Here is a 19,602-nt window from a genome sequence, read left to right as displayed (position 1 = left end):
CAAGAATTAGGAGAAGTGCAAATTGTAGCGCTCCAAAATCTTACAACTACAGACTATTTACTGTTAAAAGAACATATGGGATGTGAACAGTCCCCAGGAATGGGTTGTTTTAATTTGTCTGATTTATCTCAGACTGTTCAAATTCAGTTGGACAATATCTACTATATCATAGATAAGTTTTCACAAATGCCTAAGGTGCCTAACTGGTTTTCTTGGTTTCACTGGAGATGGCTGGTAATTACAGGTATGCTTTGGTTACGTAACTGTATTCCTATTATGTTAATGTGTGTGCGCAATTTAATTAGTAGTTTAAAATCTATACATGCTGAAGTTACTTTACAAGGAGATATGTCAAAGAAATAATCAATCTTCCCATGTTTTCTTCCGTCTGCTACTTCTATAGCTTTTCTTCTTCCTTCCTAGTTACAACCCTTAAGTAGAATTCGTGCCTCATATCGAAATTACCAAGTATCATAATTCTTCCAAGTGGTAAAGATACCTCAAGACAAATGCTGGGCATAGAAGCCACAGGGCATAAATCTGCAAAGAAGTAAAAAGCTAACCTTTTCAAACAATAAGGCTTCTCTCTCACTTACCAACTTTACATTTCCCTGTATGGCCCCGGAAGATGACTGGTTAGCCAGAGACGGGTAAGATTCCTCAAGGGAGGAACAACCTAAGACAGGCACAGTTGCAGGGGGGCCATCAAGTGAGAAATTGGGGATCAACAGAGGTGAGGCTTAGAACCTCACCCCCCCTGTTTTGAGAGAAAGCTTCTGCATCCGTGGATGTTTTATTGCCCTTGTCTAGCTTGGATTAACACATAGTCTACAGGCACACACCTGATCATCTACATTTGCTTTCTTGCAACACTAAAGTATGTTTTCTACCTTTATCTTGCATCTACCTACCACTTCAGCATTTTATTAAAAATAATAATAATAAAGAGAGAAATGTGGTATCCACATATAAATCAAGTATAAAAATCAAATGAGTATTCATATTTGAACTGTTTATAGTTCATAATGCATGAGCAAAACCGAAAGCTTCTGTGATGACTGCCCTTGTACTGTTCACCATGTAACTTATTCACTATGAAAGAATTTGTTCTCCATGTAAGAATTTGTTCGTTATGCATCAGAAGATTGGAGACTGACGAAAATTAGACTTGGGGTGGATTAATGATTGTGCATTGAGCATTGACCCCCCTATACAGAATTTTATTGTTGTTAACAACATTTGATCAATAAATATGAGAGATGCCCTCACAAAAAATATATATATATATACACACTTCCAATTGTAAAATAAATAAGTAACCAGGATGTAATGTATAGCACAAGGAATACAGTCAAAATATTGTAACAACTTGGTATGGTGATAGCTGGTACCTAGAATTATCATGTATATAAATGTTGAATCACTGTGTTGTACACCTGAAACTAATGTAATACTGTGTGTCAACTACCCTTCAATAAAAAATAATTATCTAAATAAATAAATAAATAAATAAATATTTATCAATAGGGAAACAATGAAATGAATTATAGCACATCCAACCAAGGGAATATTAAAAATAAATAAGTAAATATTTATGTAGTGACACACATGAGAAGTGGTTTAAAAAAGTCATAGAACATTGTATATAATATATAATGTGTTTAACATATGCCATTTGATTTTTTTTAAACCTGTATATATAGGTATGTAGAAAAAGGTCTGGAAAGAGACATACACAAAACAGACATTCTCCATGAGTACAGGCAGGGGCTAGGGAATAGGATCAAAGCAAACTCATTTTCTAAACTTTTCATTCTTTTTTGTTTGAAAGTTATTTCAAAAAGCATGAACTATATTAAAATAGTAATTAAAATACACAATCATTCAATTTAAATAAGGGCATATTTTAATAAAGTAATTTGGCTTTTAACAAATACTGCAAGTAAAAAAAAAAAACCACCAAAAAGGACTTTACTTAAATATGAATTTTTTTCAGTCAAATTTTTCTATTAGAAAATATTTTCCCTCTCCAGAATCCTGATGGGGACTCTTCCTGCAATTACTCCCTGTCCCTAAGCCCCAATAAACAAGCAGTTATTTATTGTTAAAAGGAGTTAGGGTGAATACTGAAAACAAGAGAGTAAGAATAATTACCTTCATTAAACCTGAACTGAGCCACTGTCTTTTTCCTAACTAAAAATAAAAAAACAGCAAGGCAGAATAAAAAATAAAGATTCTTCTATTATCATAAATTCCTTCCAAATCAAATGAGTTCTTCAAATATTATATATAGACAGTTCCTGAGGACTTGAGCTAGTATAAAGAATTTTGGCTTTTATTGACCACAGAAAAAGTTGCAAGGAGGGAGCTACAGAAAGTTGCCTGTTCCTTTGCTACTCAGATTCCAGAATGAAGCAGTGAATGTGTGGTATTAGGAGCAAGAGCAAGGAGCAAACATTTGAACACCACTGCCTATGAGCCAGGCACTATTCTCAGTACTCCACACGCATTAACCCATTTACTTCTTAGAGACAAGAAATTGAGCCCCAATGAAGCTCAATAACCTGCCCAAGGTTGTACATGGTAAGAGATCCAAGTAAGAGAAAGAAGAGAATTCACATACCTCTGCTCCTCCTCCCTTCCAAGTTCTGTAGGTGTTCCTCACCCCTCCACCCACTCCTAAAGCTCCGGCTGCAGAGGTAAGGAAGTAGAAGAGGGCATGAGAAAATCTCCCTTCATCCCTCAGAGTAAGGTTCAGCTGACACTAAGAGGCGGGGAGCACCCTGCCCAGCAATCCTTACAGGCCCTATTGCCACACCTTCCCTCCTCTCCACTGCTTATTAAGAACTACGGTACCCACCAGGGAAAAGGACGGGTGCGCAGCATCCCCTGCAGAACTCAAGGCATCCCCACCTCCTCCCCTCAAAGCTCTACTTCAGAGAGGTCAACAGCACCAGGATCCTGGGGGCCACTCCAGATGACTGCTCACCCCTTCCTCGGGCCCCAAATCCAATCAGTCCTGTCAATAAGGCTTCCTTAATCTCCTCATGCCACAGCTTTCCTCCTCTCTCACTGACTGGATCATTTCAAGAGCCTTTGAGTAGTCACCCTATTACCAATTTTTCTCCACTCTCAATTTTAAGATGTTACCAAATATGATTTTTCTGTAAAGATAATCTGGTCATGGTAGGCACTGCTTAAAATCCTGCAATGGTTTCCCACCATCTTGAAGACAAGTTCCAAACCCTTGGCATGGCTGTCAGACCCACCATGATAAGGCCCTTGCTTGCCTGACTAACCTCATCTTTCATTGCTCGCTCCCCTCTTCTAGTCCCGTAACTGAAACCATGACAGCAGTTTTCCAAATGCGCCATGCTTCTTCACTCTAACCTTTTACCTGTGTGGTTCTCTGTACATGAACTGTGTACATGCCCTTCTCACTTCATTTTGTTCAAAGCCTGCTTAATCTTTGGAGGTAAAATTAGGTTTTGCTTCAGCCAATGAAGGCTTCTCTGAATGTCACCCTCCCATTCTCTCTGGATAAACACAACTACAAACTGTTACGTCCCTTAAAAAAAAATCTGGGAACGTCTGTTGATTTACCTGACTTCCCTTGGACTACAAGCTCCTGGAGGGGCCGTGTCAGACTGATGTTGTATCCCCACTGGCTGACATACAGAATGACCACATGATTTAACCTTCCCAAGACAGTACCAGTTGACACCTATTGTTTCAGTGTGCCATCTGCTCAGTTCCCCAGTTCTCTTTCAGAAGTCCCAGCTTGAACAATAAATTATGTGGTCGCCCTCAACAAAGTAGCTTCTCTGACCCCTACCACCACTCCTCACTCCATTGTTAGAGAACAGGACTCAGGAGTTCCTCCTGGCACCAGCCAGGGTTGAACCAGTATGAGATATGTATGAAGAAATTTATTGTAAATAACTGGCTTATGCAATTGTAGGAACTGGCTAAGTAATTCCCAAATCTGCAGGGCAGGCTGTCAAGGAAGGGGATGCTGGAACTCTTGGGCACAAGCTGAAACTGCTGTCCACTGGCAGAATTTCATTGTCAGAGAAGCCTCAGCTCTGCTTCAAATGCCTTTCAACTGACTGAATCAAGCCCACCCAGATTACCCAGAAAAACTCCCTAATTAAAAGCCAACTGATTATGGATTTTACTCACATCTACAGATCCCTTTACAGTAACACCTAGGTTAGTGTTTGACTGAACATCTGGGGGCTGAAGCCTAGCCAAGCTGACACATCAAAAAGATGATCACACTTGTTTAAACCTCTAGAACTACAGCAAAGAAATGTGTATTCCTGGCATCACAACTTGTTCTGACAGTGTTTTCCCACAATAGCCTTGTTATTCTTGACTGTCAGGTTCCCAAATAATAAAACAGACTTCAAATTCCAGCAAACAAGTGTGGAAGAAATGACAACTTTTTTAAAAATCCCCATTTACAACCCCTAATGAAACTATAGATTCAATGACAGATAAAAGGATGATAGGGAAGTTTATAACAGAAGTGAGATTGTCACTACTTGAACCCATGGATCAATCTTCACATCACTGAAGTAGGGCATAAACACATTATGAACCTTCTGAGATGAAGCAATGTGATGTACACAACACTGCAACATTTCCAAATCCCTCAAAAGAGCTGAATCTGAATATAATTGAGTCTGTAGAGCTAACTTCCATTTTACAGGAAATACAGAGGATGGAGAAACAAGTTAACATGTGAACACAAACAGACAAATCTGGAATGAGAAATACACTATTGGACAACAGACCTGATTTCTGTAGCAAGTAAATGGATATGAAAAACTAAGATAAGGGAGGGGAAGTAGAGGAAGAAGAGAAAGGAGATTTAGGAGATCTAGCAACTAAATGGAATGTGTAGACCTTGCTTCAATCTTGATTCAAATAAACCAAGTGTAAAAAGATACTTTTAAGAGACAGAAATCTGAACATGGATACAGTATTAGATGACACTAAGAAATTATCGACAGTTTTGCTAAGGAATTCAGCTAGAAAAATGGCTTTACAATTATATAAGAAAATATCCCTATTATTTCAGGATGCATATTAAAGTACATTAAGGCTAAAATTACAGAATATCTTGAATTTGCATTTTGAAGAGAAAAAACTGACCTTCATGAATTAATTAACTGAGAGAAAAGATAAGAACCTGGGTACATTTTTTCTACAGTGAAATTAGATAGCTAACTTTCAAAGTGATTTTTAGAATATAACTCAATTCATAAATTGAGGAACACCTAAACAGATAGTCTAGAATAACAAGCAGTTCTACTACATCTCATTTCAATTCCAATATAAGTGGGGGTGAGAGAGAGGTAGGTTGCTGTGTGCTCGTCAGGCCTGTGATAGTTGCTGAACAAGGCTCATTAAAACAAGACAGGGCCTATGGCCTCAAAAGAGGTTTGTTGTTGTGTTACTAACATTCCCGACAAAGGCTGACATTACAGAGTATCTAGTTATTTGAATAATGTCACAAATTTCCTTCTAAAAAAAAATCCTGACCTTATGTCTTTACCTGTCCCTTATCAAAATGTATGCATGCCTAAATAAATGAACAAACCAATAAACCAAGTCTAAAGGCAAATGAAAAACTAGGGGAAAATATTTGTGACACAAAGACAGATAAAAAGGAGTCCCTTTGATTCAACTTAACAATAACAACAAAAAAAGAATACCTACAAACCAAAAGAAAAACAAAGAAATTCAACAGTTCACATATAAAGGAATACAGATGACCAATAAGCACAAAGAAAACTACTACACCTTACTCATAATTAAAGAAACAAGTGCCAAAACAAGATGCCACTTTTCATTGGTCAAACAAGCACAACTGTAAAAGATTGATAGTACCTAATATGGGCACAGGGAGGGAAACAGCCTGTCACTCAATATTAATTGGAGTGTAAGCTGAGCATTTGGGGGATGCACTTTGGCACTGTGCTTCAAAATTGTATATGTATAAATTCTTTGACCCAATTTTTTGCGGAATCAAAGAATGAACTTAGCAAACACCCAAAGTAGGAGAGCCAGGAAGAGGCTTTTATTGAGAGATACAGTGAAGGACAGAGCTCCTGGCTCACACCAGGAGGTGACAAGAGAGCCCTGGAGTGGTGCCTTGTCTAGGGGATTTATAGACAGTTGAGAATTTTTGGGAGCTGATAAAGGGCTTAGGGTGTGGACTTGTTAAAAGTGGTTTTAGGGGGAGGAGCCGAGATGGCAGCATGAGTAGGGCAGTGGAAATCTCCCAAAACCATATATATTTTTGAAAATACAACAAATACAAGTATTCCTAAAAGAGAGAACAGTGGATACAGTACAACAGCCAGGCTACATCTACATCTGAGATAACTCAGCATCTCACGAAGGGGGTAAGATACAAGCTGTGGCCCGGGGGGACCCAAGCGCTCCCCCAACCCCAGCTCCCCAGCAGGAGGAAAGGAGTTGGAGTGGGGAGGGTGTGAAAGCCCAGGACTGCTAAACAACCAGCTCTGGTAATCCACACCAGGATCACGGACACACAGTGCATGGTGTGCTGGATATTAAAGAAACGGAAAAGCAAAATCTGAGAGCGGGTCCCTGCAACCAGCTCCCCTGAGACAAAAGAAAAGCGAGTGCTTTCTGAAAGTCTTAAAGGGACAGTGACCTCACAGCTGGATGGAAGCGTCCCAGCACACTCAGCCCAGCAGCTGGGAATCCCAGGTAACTCCAGGCGCCCTAACACCCTGGGCGGCAGCACCGCTCTGAAGCCCCTCACAGCGATAAGCACCTGCCAGTTGTTCCCCTGGATGGCGTGGCCCCCGACACAGCAGCCCAGTAGAATGAGAGCGGCCATGTAAGCCGGTGGTGGCGGCGGCAGAGCGGCCCGGGAGCAGGTGGGCAAACCGGCAGCAATGGTGGCCAAGAAGCCTAGGAGCGGGCACGTGAGCCAGTGGCGGCCAGGCGGCCTGGTAGCAGCCGCACCCTAAACAACCACCCAGAATCTCCTCCCGGCGCGGAGCCACCCGGGCCAGACCCAAAGAACGCTGCCAGCACACAGCTGCCCAGTGCAGGCAGAGGGGTGCCGTTCTCACAGGAGCGCACACCCGGCTTGCCTGCCACTCCCCACAGTGCTCTGGGATACCATGATGGCAACCCCACCCACAGGAGCTTAGGGGATTAATCCAGAGGCTGCTCCATGTGTGCAGGTAACCAACACAGGCAGCGGAGAGGGGCAAGGTGACCAGCAAACAGGAAAGGACTTTGTTCTACGAGCTGACACATGCACTACCTGCCTACAGCTACTTCTATCGCTATGAAAAGGTAGAAGAATTTGGTCCAGTCCAGAATTACCCAGACAACCCCCGAGAGAGGGCCTGGGGAGATAGATTTAACCAATATTCCTGAAAAAGAATTCAAAATAAAGGTTATAACCATGCTCATGGACATACAGAGAAATATGCAAGAGCTAAAGGAGCAAGTACGGAGGGAGAATATAGAAATAAAACAATTTCTGGAAGGACTTAAGAGCAGACTGGATGAGGAGCAAGAGGTCGTTAATGGAATAGAAATCAGAGAACAGGAACACAGAGAAGCTGAGGCAGAGAAAGATAAAAGGATCTCCAGGAATGAAAGAATATTAAGAGAACTGTGGGACCAATCCAATTGGAATAGTATTCACATCATAGGAGTACCAGAAGAAAAAAAGAGAGAAAAAGGGATAGAAATTGTCTCAGAAGAAATAATTGCTGAAAACTTCCCCAAACTGGGGGAGAAAATAGTCAATCAGACCATGGAGGTCCACAGAACTCCCAACACAAGGGACCCAAGGAGGACAACACCAAGACATATAATAATTAAAATGGCAAAGATCAAGGACAAGGACTGAGTATTAAAGGCAGCCAGAGAGACAAAAAAGGTCACCTACAAAGGAAAACCCATCAGGCTAACATCAGACTTCTCAACAGAAACCTTACAGACAAGAAGAGAATGGCATGATATATTTAATGCAATGAAACAGAAGGGCCTTGAACCAAGAATACTGTATCCAGCACGATTACATTTAAATATGAAGGAGGGATGAGACAATTCCAAGAGAAGCAAAAGTTGAGGGAATTTGCCTCCCACAAACCACCTCTATGCGATATTTTAAAGAGACGGCTCTAGATGGAAGCACTCCTAAAGCTAAATAGATGTCACCAGAGAAAATAAAATCACACCAAAGAAAGCAGACCAACCAAATACTAACTAAAGGCAAAAAATAAAATCAACTACTCACGAAAGCAGTCAAAGGAAACACAAAAGAGCACAGAATAAAACACCTAACATATAAAGAATGGAGAAGGAGGAATAAGAAGGGAGAGAAATAAAGAATCATCAGACTGTGTTTATAATAGCTTAATAAGAGAGTTAAGTTAGATGGCTAGATAGTAAAGAAGCTGCCCTTGAACCTTTGGTAACCACGAATCTAAAGCCTGCAATGGCAATAAGTATGTGTCTTTCAATAATCACCCTAAATGTAAATGGACTGAATGCACCAATCAAAAGACACAGAGTAACAGAATGGATAAAATAGCAAGACCCATCTTTATGCAGCTTACAAGAGACTCGCCTCAAACCCAAAGACATACACAGACTAAAAGTCAAGGAATGGGAAAGATATTTCATGCAAACGATAGGGAGAAAAAAAGCAGGTGTTGCAGTACTTGTATCAGACAAAATAGACTTCAAAACAAAGAAAGTAACAAGAGATAAAGAAGAAGATTACATAATGATAAAGGGGTCAGTCCAACAAGAGGATATAACCATTATAAATATATATGCACCCAATACAGGAGCACCAACATATGTGAAACAAATACTAAAAGAATTAAAGAAGGAAATAGAATGCAATGCATTCATTCTAGACTTCAACACACCATTCACTCCAAAGGACAGATCCACCACAGAAAATAAGTAAGGACACAGAGGCACTGAACAACACACTAGAACAGATGGATTTAACAGACATCTACAGAACTCTACACCCAAAAGCAGCAGGATACACATTCTTCTCAAGTGCACATGGAACATTCTCCAGAATAGACCACATACTAGGCCATAAAAAGAGCCTCAGTAAATTCAAAAAGGTTGAAATTCTACCAACCAACTTCTCAGACCACAAAGGCATAAAACTAGAAATAAATTGTACAAAGAAAGCAAAAAGGCTCACAAACACATGGAGGCTTAACAACACACTCCTAAATAGTCAATGGATCAATGACCAAATTAAAATGGAGATCCAGCAATATATGGAAATAAATGACAACAACACAAAGCCCCAACTTCTGTGGGATGCAGTGAAAGCAGTCATAAGAGGAAAGTATATAGCAATCCAGGCATATTTAAAGAAGGAAGAACAAACCAAAATGAATAGTCTAATGTCACAATTATCAAAATTGGAAAAAGAAGAACAAATGAGGCCTAAAGTCAGCAGAAGGAGGGACATAATAAAGATCAGAGAAGAAATAAACAAAACTGAGAAGAATAAAACAATAGCAAAAATCAGTGAAACCAAGAGCTGGTTCTTTGAGAAAATAAACAAAGTAGATAAGCTTCTAGCCAGACTTATTAAGAGAAAAAGAGAATCAACACACATCAACAGAATCAGAAACGAAAAAGGAAACATCACGACAGACCCCACAGAAATACAAAGAATTACTAGAGACTACTATGAAAACCTATATGCTAAGAAGCTGGAAAACCTAGAAGAAATGGACAACTTCCTAGAAAAATACAACCTTCCAAGACTGACCAAGGAAGAAACACAAAATCTAAACAGAGCAATTACCAGCAAAGAAATTGAATCGGTAATCAAAAAACTACCCAAGAACAAAACCCCTGGGCCAGATGGATTCACCAATGAATTTATCAGACATATAGAGAAGACATAATACCCATTCTCCTTAAAGTTTTTCAAAAAATAGAAGAGGAGGGAATACTTCCAAACTCATTCTATGAAGCCAGCATCACTCTAATACCAAAACCAGGCAAAGACCCCAATAAAATAGAATATTACAGACCAATATCCCTGATGAACATAGATGCAAAAATACTCAACAAAATATTATCAAAGCGAATTCAAAAATACATCAAGAGGATCATACACTATGATCAAGTGGGTTTCATCTCAGGAATGAAAGGATGGCACAACATTCGAAAATCCATCAACATCATCCACCACTAAACAAAAAGGACAGAAACCACATGATCATTTCCATAGATGCTGAAAAAGCATTTGACAAAATTCAACATCCATTCATGATAAAACTCTCAAAAAAATGGGTATACAGGGCAAGTACCTCAACATAATAAAGGCCATATATGACAAACCCACAGCCAACATCATACATAACAGCAAGAAGCTGAAAGCTTTTCCTCTAAAATCAGGAACAAGACAGAGATGCCCACTCTGCCCACTGTTATTCAACATAGTACTGGAGGTTCTAGCCATGGCAATCAGGCAAAACAAAGAAATACAAGGCATCCAGATTGGTAAAGAAGTCAAACTGTCACTATTTGCAGATGACATGATATTGAACATAAAAGCCCTAAAGACTCCATTCCAAAACTACTAGAACTAATATCTGAATTCAGCAAAGTTGCAGGATACAAAATTAATATACAGAAATCTGTTGCTTTCCTATACACTAACGATGAACTAACAGAAAGAGAAATCAGGAAAACAATTCCATTCACAATTGCATCAGAAAGAATAAAATACCCAGGAATGAAGTTAACCAAGGAAGTGAAAGACCTATACTCTGAAAACTACAAGACACTCTTAAGAGAAATTAAAGAGGACACTAACAAATGGAAACTCATTCCATGCTCTTGGCTAGGAAGAATTTATATTGTCAAATGGCCATCCTGCCTAAAGCAATCTACAGATTCAATGCAATTCCTATCAAAATACCAACAACATTCTCTTCAATGAACTGGAACAAATAGTTTTAAAATTCATATGGAACCACAAAAGACCCCGAATAGCCAAAGCAATCCTGAGAAGGAAAAATAAAGCAGGGGGCATCTCACTTCCCAACTTCAAGATCTACTACAAAGCCACAGTAATCAAGACAATTTGGTACTGTCACAAGAAAAGACCCACAGACCAGTGGAACAGAATATTCCAAGAGTCCAGATATTAACCCAAACATATATGGTCAATTAATATATGATGAAGGAGCCATGGACATACAATGGGGAAATGACAGCCTCTTCAACAGCTGGTGGTGGCAAAACTGGACAGCTACATGTAAAGAATGAAACTGGATCATTGTCTAACCCCATACACAAAAGTAAATTCGAAATGGATCACAGACCTGAATATAAGTCATAAAACCATAAAACTCTTAGAAAAAAACATAGGCAAAAATCTCTTGGACATAAACATGAGCGACTTCTGCATGAACATATCTCCCCGGGCAAGGGAAACAAAATCAAAAATGAACAAGTGGGACTATATCAAGCTGAAAAGCTTCTGTACAGCAAAGGACACCACCAATAGAACAAAAGCATCCTACAGTGTGGGAGAATATATTCACAAATGACAGATCCGATAAAGGGTTGACATCCAAAATACATAAAGAGCTCATGCACCTCAACAAACAAAAAGCAAATAATCCAATTAAAATATGGACAGAGGAGCTGAACAGTTCTCCAAAAAAGATATTCTGATGGCCAGCAGACACATGAAAAGATGCTCCACATTGCTAGTCATCAGAGAAATGCAAATTAAAACGACAATGTGATATCACCTCACACCAGTAAGGATGGCCACCATCCAAAAGACAAACAACAAATGTTGACGAGGTTGTGGAGAAAGGGGAATCCTCCTGCACTGCTGGTGGGAATGTAAACTAGTTCAACCATTGTGGAAAGCAGTATGGAGGTTCCTCAAAAAGCTCAAAATAGAAATACCATTTGACCCAGAAATCCCACTTCTAGGAATTTACCCTAAGAATTCAGCAGCCAGGTTTGAAAAAGACATATGCACCCTTATGCTTATCGCAGCACTATTTACAATAGCCAAGAAATGGAAGCAACCTAAGTGTCCATCAGTAGATGAATAGATAAAGAAGATGTGGTACATATACACAATGGAATATTATTCAGCTGTAAGAAGAAAACAAATCCTACCATTTGCAACAACATGGATGGAGCTAGAGGGTATTATGCTCAGTGAAATAAGCCAGGCAGAGAAAGACAATTACCAAATGATTTCACTCATATGTGGAGTATAAGAAAAAAGAAAAAACTGAAGGAACAAAACAGAAGCAGAATCACAGAACCCAACAATAGGCTAACAGTTACCAAAGGGGAAGGGAATGAGGAGGATGGGTGGGAAGGGAGGGATTGGGGGGGGAGAAAGGGAGCATTACGATTAGCATGTATAATGTGGGGGGGGGCATGGGGAGGGCTGTGCAACACAAAGAAGACAAGTAGTGATTCTACAGCATCTTACTACACTGATGGACAGTGACTGTAATGGGGTTTGTGGGGGAGACTTGGTGATCGGGGGTGTCTAGTAAACATAATGTTCCTCATGTAATTGTAGATTGTTACCAAAATAAATTAAAAAAGAGGAAAACAATTATCCAAACATGGAACTGTCTCCTATGTAAAAGAATTTGCAAATTAAAAAAAAAAAAGTGGTTTTAGGATGTTTGTCTTTGATGAGACATTAAGTCCCTTCAGCATGCTAAAGTGAATCTTACACATGATCATAAACAATTAGCATAATAAAAACATGGGCTACTTTCCTTTATCTGGGGAGTATCAACTGATCTCACTGAAGAATGACTCTAGAGCTTAATGTTTAATACAGAGTTTTGGTAGATTTCCTTGCATGTAGTTACATTGCTCTGACTGTAAATATCCTGCCTTGCTTTTTCCGGAGGCCCTCACTCTACTCTGACTACACCGTGGTCCCTGTCTCACCAGCAGTTTTGCTTCTCAAAATGTATGTTTTCACACAAGATGTTTAAGGACATCCACTTTGCAACCCTCTTTAAAGCACTCAAACTTTAAAGCAGGGAAGGACCTACATGCCCAGTAACAAGGACTGGTTAAATAAATTATTTTATACTAATTAAATAGAAGACTCTGCACAGTGAAGAAGTATGAAGTAGAGCTTAGATTCCTGAGCTATTAATAAATGAACAAAAATCAAAGAACAATATATAAAATACATTCTATTTACTTTTAAGAAAAAATATGTATGAGTGTGGGGGCATACTTGTATATGCATGTAAATTTCTTAAAGGATATAAAAGAAGCTGTTAACTATGGCAACCTATGGAAAACCAAAAAGCAGGAAGATCAGGGAATACATTTTATGAATATACTCTCAGAACTATGATTTTCAAACAGTAATATATGTAATATATTACAATAACATGTAAGTTTATAAATAAGTTTTTGGTTATCTGAAATTTTGAAATTTATGTATTCCTAAATAGGCCAGATTAAATGTCATTTCCCTGGACATAGAAGCTACAATCAAACTTGTATTTCTTAGCTCTATTACATTCAAAGAACTGTATGAATGGATTCCTTCACTACACCTAAATTTTCTAGCTGCCTGGAGGCCATTTTCTCCTGATTCCTATGGTACAAAAAGCCCTCTGGTCTCATATTCCTTCTAAGAAACTCCTAAGAGTTGTGAGGCCTCCCTGCCACCACCATTTTTTGCCTGCTTATCTCAGCTCCCTCAACAAGAATGCTTTTTCAAGAATGCATTCTCTCTTTCCTCAGATTAAGTCATGTCCACTAGTTAAACAGTCTAATAGCACCATGTATTTCTCCATATCATTGTTGTAATTTTATATGTTGGTGATTATCTGGTTAACGTCCATCATCCACAGTAGACTGTAATTCTTTGATTAATGCCCATCACCCATACTAGACTGCAGGGCCAGTCTTTTTCTCACTGTTACATTCCAAGTATCAGGCCAGCATGTCACAGATGCCAAATAAATTTCTATCAAATAAATGAATCCTTAGTGCTTGGCATGCAGTAAATGCTCAGTAAATGTTATTCATTTACATGGCACTGTGGAGTCTGTGCTAGGAAAAGAATAGGAATAACGGAAAGCACTGTCAGGCAATTGAGAGAGGACCCAGCTGAGGTTGGGTAGCATTAATTTGTTTTTTGGGAATTTCTCTAGTAGTGTTCAGTAGGCCTGAAGCAAAAATGGTTACCCAGAATGAGGAACTGGCTACTGACACAAAGGAAAGGACTTGCAAAATCATCTTTAAAACCTCTGATTGGGAGGTATGGCCTTGAAGGGAGAAAAGTAACGTTTCTTCCTGCTTACAATACCCACCTCCCCACAATCCGCCCCTATCTTCTGGGTCTAGTGAAACCTATTTGTCCCTTAAAACTGACCTCAAATGCCCTTCCTCTGTAAAGGATTCCATATCTCCCAAACAAAAGTAGTCTCTTCTTCCTATTTGCTCCCAAGGTTCTCCAGACTTAGTTATCATTTATCTATCAATAATACTTCTTATACCTTGATGAATACAAAGGTGTCAATTCTCATTTTATTTGATCTTTCAGCTGCATTTGACAAAACTGAATTACACTACTTCACCCTGAATTCCAGGACACAAGACTCTCAAAACTGTCCTTGTCCCTCACTGGCTATTTATTCTGTTTCCTTTGCTGATTCGTCATTTCCCCAAACCTCTAAAGGCTAAAATGTCTAAGGACTCAGGTCTTGTAACTGCTTCTCTCATCTGTTTATATTCACTCCTGCGGTGACTGTCTCCAGCCTCTTGAATTTAAATACCATCTGTTTACTGACAACTCCCAAATATTCTTTTCTAGCAATGACCTCCCCACTGAACTCCAGACTTGACAGACTCAAATGCCTGTGCAACACTGAACAAGACTCAGCATCTCCTCTTGTATGACTACCAGACATCTCGAAGTTAACACATAACTGAACTCCTAATCGTCCTGCAAAAGCCTGTTCCTCCCAGTTTTCCACTTCTCAGTTAATAGCGATCCACCTCTCTACTTGTTCAAGTCCAAAAACCTTAATAACCAACTATCTTATTACTCTTACAACCCACATTCAATCCATAAGCAAATCTGTAGTGTTACCTAGAAAATACATCCAAAATTGAACTGCTACCCGCCACATTCACTTCTTCCCACCCTGTGAAGCTGCCCTCCCCTCACCTGAATTACTACACTCTCCCAGTCTCCAGGCTTTCACCCACCCCACTCTCTAACAGTCTATTCTCAACACAGCAGTCAGAGAGATCTTGTTAAAAACCTAAACCAGATCATGTCACTCCTCTGCTCAGAATTTTCCAATGGTTATTTATCCAGTAGGCTATTCCTTCAAAGCAGAATTCATGTTGCATGACATTTCTATCTCTACATGACTAAAAATGTCTTGCCACATAGGAGGTACTTAGTAGTATTTGTTAACTTACTAAAACCAATGAAAGTAAACTGGAACCAAATTTTGGGACTTAATATCAGAACTGAGTTTGAACCAATAGATATCAGGAAGTCACATGGATCAAAAGATACATATTATATTTATATGACAATGTACATTCAGGGGCTATTTCCATCCCTATGCCAAGTAGAGTTACATATAATTATGAATTAAGCCACAGAACAAATCCAATACATAATTTTTTGGAACTAGAGAGACATCTGTAGATGTTGTATCAGAATTATATTACTGTAATGACTTTTTTGCACTATATTATCTTTTTTTTTTTTTTTTGAGAGGGCATCTCTCATATTTATTGATCAAATGGTTGTTAACAACAATAAAATTCTGTATAGGGGACTCAATGCACAATCATTAATCAACCCCAAGCCTAGTTCTCAACAGTCTCCAATCTTCTGAAGCATAACGAACAAGTTCTTACATGGTGAACAAATTCTTACATAGTGAATAAGTTCTTACATGGTGAACAGTGCAAGGGCAGTCATCACAGAAACTTTCGGTTTTGATCACGCATTATGAAGTATAAACAATCAGGTCAAATATGAATATTCGTTTGATTTTTATACTTGATTCATATGTGAATCCCACATTTCTCCCTTATTATTATTGTTATTATTATTTTTTTTTAATAAAATGCTGAAGTGGTAGGTAGATGCAAGGTAAAGGTAGAAAACATAGTTTATGCACTACATTATCTTTAGAAAATAATAGTGAAATACATACACTAGCTCAATAAATATTGCTGTCTTTGGTAGACAGTCCATGTTAGTATTGCCTGTAAATCTCCTTCAGACTTATAGTAAAATCCCTGAGAAAAGACAGACTTCCTTTTAAACATTTTTAACATTTAAAGATGTTAACCTCTAAATACAAATTTATCCCAAAGTCTGATAATAGAAAATGATATAAATTACAAAGATTCTGCTCAAGATTCAGATAAATAATTAAATCAGATTATAATGGATTTACTTCTGTTGTTTAATTCTAATGTTTAATTGGAAGCATTATGATAAGGAGGAGCAAAATTACCTTTCAAAATCATGGAACTTGCTTATTACATTTTCATCTCTAAAATAATTGTTTGACAGTGTATAGGGCTATTGCGCAGGTTAAATGAACAATATAGGTAAAGCTATTAGAATGGTGTCTGCCTCAGCACTCAAAATGCATTAGCTAGTAAGATTACTAATTATTTTACTAAAGTGAAAATGATCAAATATCCTAATCAAAGTTGGACTATTTAAAACCATTATTGAAGGGTCAACTGTTGGAAAACAGTAACTGAGATAACACGCATAAACATCCATTTGAAAAGTGAAAAACTATCTAAATGTGAAACATACAACACAACTACTTGAATGCAGCTTTAACATCTTTTGACTGAGAATTTGGTTTCCATTATTTTGAAAAACCATTGTTTACACTGCCACAATTTCATCTTTCAGCAAAACAATGAGTTTTATCATTCCAATCACCAACAATTTTCTGAATTCGGAATGTTTGGATCCAACGTCAACATGCGGTCAAGTCTACTATCAAACCATCTAAACAGGTTAATAAGTCGGTCACAAACGATTCTCTGAATTTGGAATTTTCGGATCCAACGACAGCATGCGGTCTAGTCTACTATCAGACAATCCAAATAGGTTAATAAGTGGATGGCAAACATCTCATGGGGCAGATACACTTTTATCTCGCCAAAACTGAATTGCAGTCAACAGGAAGACATTCAAGATATTTCCAAACAGAAGTTTAAATCACACTAAACTTTCCTGGGCCATAAAGAAAAACTTTGAGATTATCCGTCGCAGATTTCACTTAAAGGTCGAAATCTGCCTGCCATCTCAGGTGGGCTAAAACTGCAACGGCAGGCAGCTCGTGATTATATGAGAAAGACTTCTATGTGAATGATAAACGTGGATGACATGGAAAAGTTACTCCCCTACACCTTACGCTTTGGCCTTCCTCCCTAATGAAGGTTTGATCGCAGCTGAAAGTTAATTGTGAAGTCGCGTTTTTAATTTCTCCCTCTTCCAACATTTGAGAGACAGAGCTAAGAAGCGAAGAAAAAGCCAAAAACCGGACCGAGAGAATTGAGGTGCCGAGGTAAGCCAAAGCCGGCCTGCAGCCACAGGGCCAGAGGGGTGGGGGTCCCGCGACAACGCGGCCCCGAGGCTTGGGCATCGCGTTCGCAGGAGACTACGCAGCCCGACCGACTCTTCACAGCCAGCTGAGGGATGGAAGGCGAGCCCGAAGACAAAGGAAGCGGACTTAGGTAGAGGCAAGAGAAAAACTCAAAACCCAGGTTTAAGTAATACCTCACTGGTCTTCCCCTCCTGTCTCCGGGACAGAATTCGGACCGCGGTTACGTTAACGAGGCGCCGACTTTGCCCTCAGAGAGAGCGGCGCTTTCTGATGACCTCACTCTGATCGCCCCGCCCCTTCCCTCCTTCTTACTTTAGCCTCTCAAAAGCACTGTCCTAACGTGCTTTCCGGACATCATGTGGAAGGGGTTTGGGGCTAGATGCTGAGCAACTTTTCCAGATTTGTATTCAGCAAACACCCACCCCAAGTACAAGTTAAGTGTATTTAACCAGAAAAAAAAATGTTAGTTACCAAAGCTTTGTTCAGGTTTTTACTTTCACTGAAGCTCGTTACAGGGCCCTGGTTCTTACTACAGTCCCATTATGTTCTGAAAATTTGCCTCTTCCAAAAAACCAGCTTCCCAAATAATCCGTGAAGAAGAGGTTCGTAATTTTTCCAGTCCATCGCTAAGAAATACTTTTGTAAAATACAGTAAAAATGAATTATTTGAAAAATGGGAAAAGATCAGCAAAATGCAAACCGAGATTGTTAATAACTAGTTTAATAACTGACATTACATTTCAATAAGTACAATCAGAACAAACAAGAGGGAAAAAAAGAATTACAAAACTACATATTGTTCCTTCAAAGTGCAGTGTCAGGGATTAAAAGCATCATCTTTAAATTCCTAAATTTTTATTATTCCTTGAACAAACACCATGTATGTCAACACGTAAAGTTTTAAGTGGCAAATGATCACTCTTCTGGCTTATTACTCTAAGGTAGTTGGATTAACACTTCTAGTACCAAGGGTAGGAGTTTTGCGAGGGTAAGCATTAATGCTTTCACTACCTCTACTGTTTGTCTAATTCCGAAACATAAGCCACTTCCTATTTGCTTTCGATTTGTTTGTCACTTCTTTCTTTCCTTTTTTTTCTCCCCTAGGTGCCAAAGAAAACTTGATCATTTAAAACATTCTGGTGGGATGGGAAAATTTAAGATAGGTTGTCAATTCATAAGTCATTCTAAAAACATGGAAAAATTACAATTGCTCCTTTATTGTCTTAGTCCCTTCATGCTGCTATAACAAAACCCTACATAATGGGAAGCTTATAAACAACAGATGCCTATTTCTCATAGTAATGGAATCTGGAAATCTGAGATCAGAAGCCCAGTATGGTCTGCTGAGGGCTCTGTTCCAGTTATAGACTAGACTTCTTGTTTTCTCACTTGAGTAAGGCAGAAGGGAACTCTTTTCAGGCCTTGTTAATAAAGGCACTAATCCCATCAGGAGGGCTGCACCCTCATGGCTTAATCACTTCCCAAATGCCCAGCAACTAATACCATCACCTTGGGCATTAGAATTTCAGCATATGAATTAGGGTTAGGGGGGACAAACATTCAGACCACAGCACTCCTTACCTCACTGGGCGTTATTGTCCTAAGTAATTTACATTAAAAAAAAGGGAATAAAAACAGGATTTGAATTAGTCAGTTGAAAAAATTGTGATAAACCAATGCTTATTTAAGAAATTGATTCCTATTAACTCCTTTAAAAGCCCCTGAAACGTTGACACACAATAACATCCTTTCAAAAAAAAATCAATGTTTATAGAAATAATGAAAATAAATATATTTATTACTCAAAATAAACCCTTCCTATGAATTACATGGAGCTCTGCTCTGATTTCAAAACTGCCTCCTGCCATTCCCACAAGAAGAATAACCTGACTTTTCTGGACTGACAGTCAAAGCCATG

The 19,602-nt window shown here is 38.8% G+C and overlaps 1 protein-coding gene across 1 annotated transcript in view; it reads right to left on the bottom strand.

The window, feature by feature from the left end:
* C1D (C1D nuclear receptor corepressor) overlaps window positions 1-17,954 on the bottom strand; it is a 33,925-nt gene extending 15,971 nt beyond the window's left edge. The window contains exon 1 of the mRNA XM_036920722.2: window positions 17,858-17,954. The gene's annotated coding sequence lies outside the window, so the exon portion shown is untranslated. The remainder of the gene's footprint in view (window positions 1-17,857) is intronic.
* Window positions 17,955-19,602: the final 1,648 nt, after the last annotated feature.

Source organism: Manis pentadactyla, chromosome 2 (assembly GCF_030020395.1).
Source record: "Manis pentadactyla isolate mManPen7 chromosome 2, mManPen7.hap1, whole genome shotgun sequence".
Lineage (NCBI taxonomy): Eukaryota > Metazoa > Chordata > Mammalia > Pholidota > Manidae > Manis > Manis pentadactyla.
This window is presented reverse-complemented; position numbering and strand designations above follow the sequence as displayed.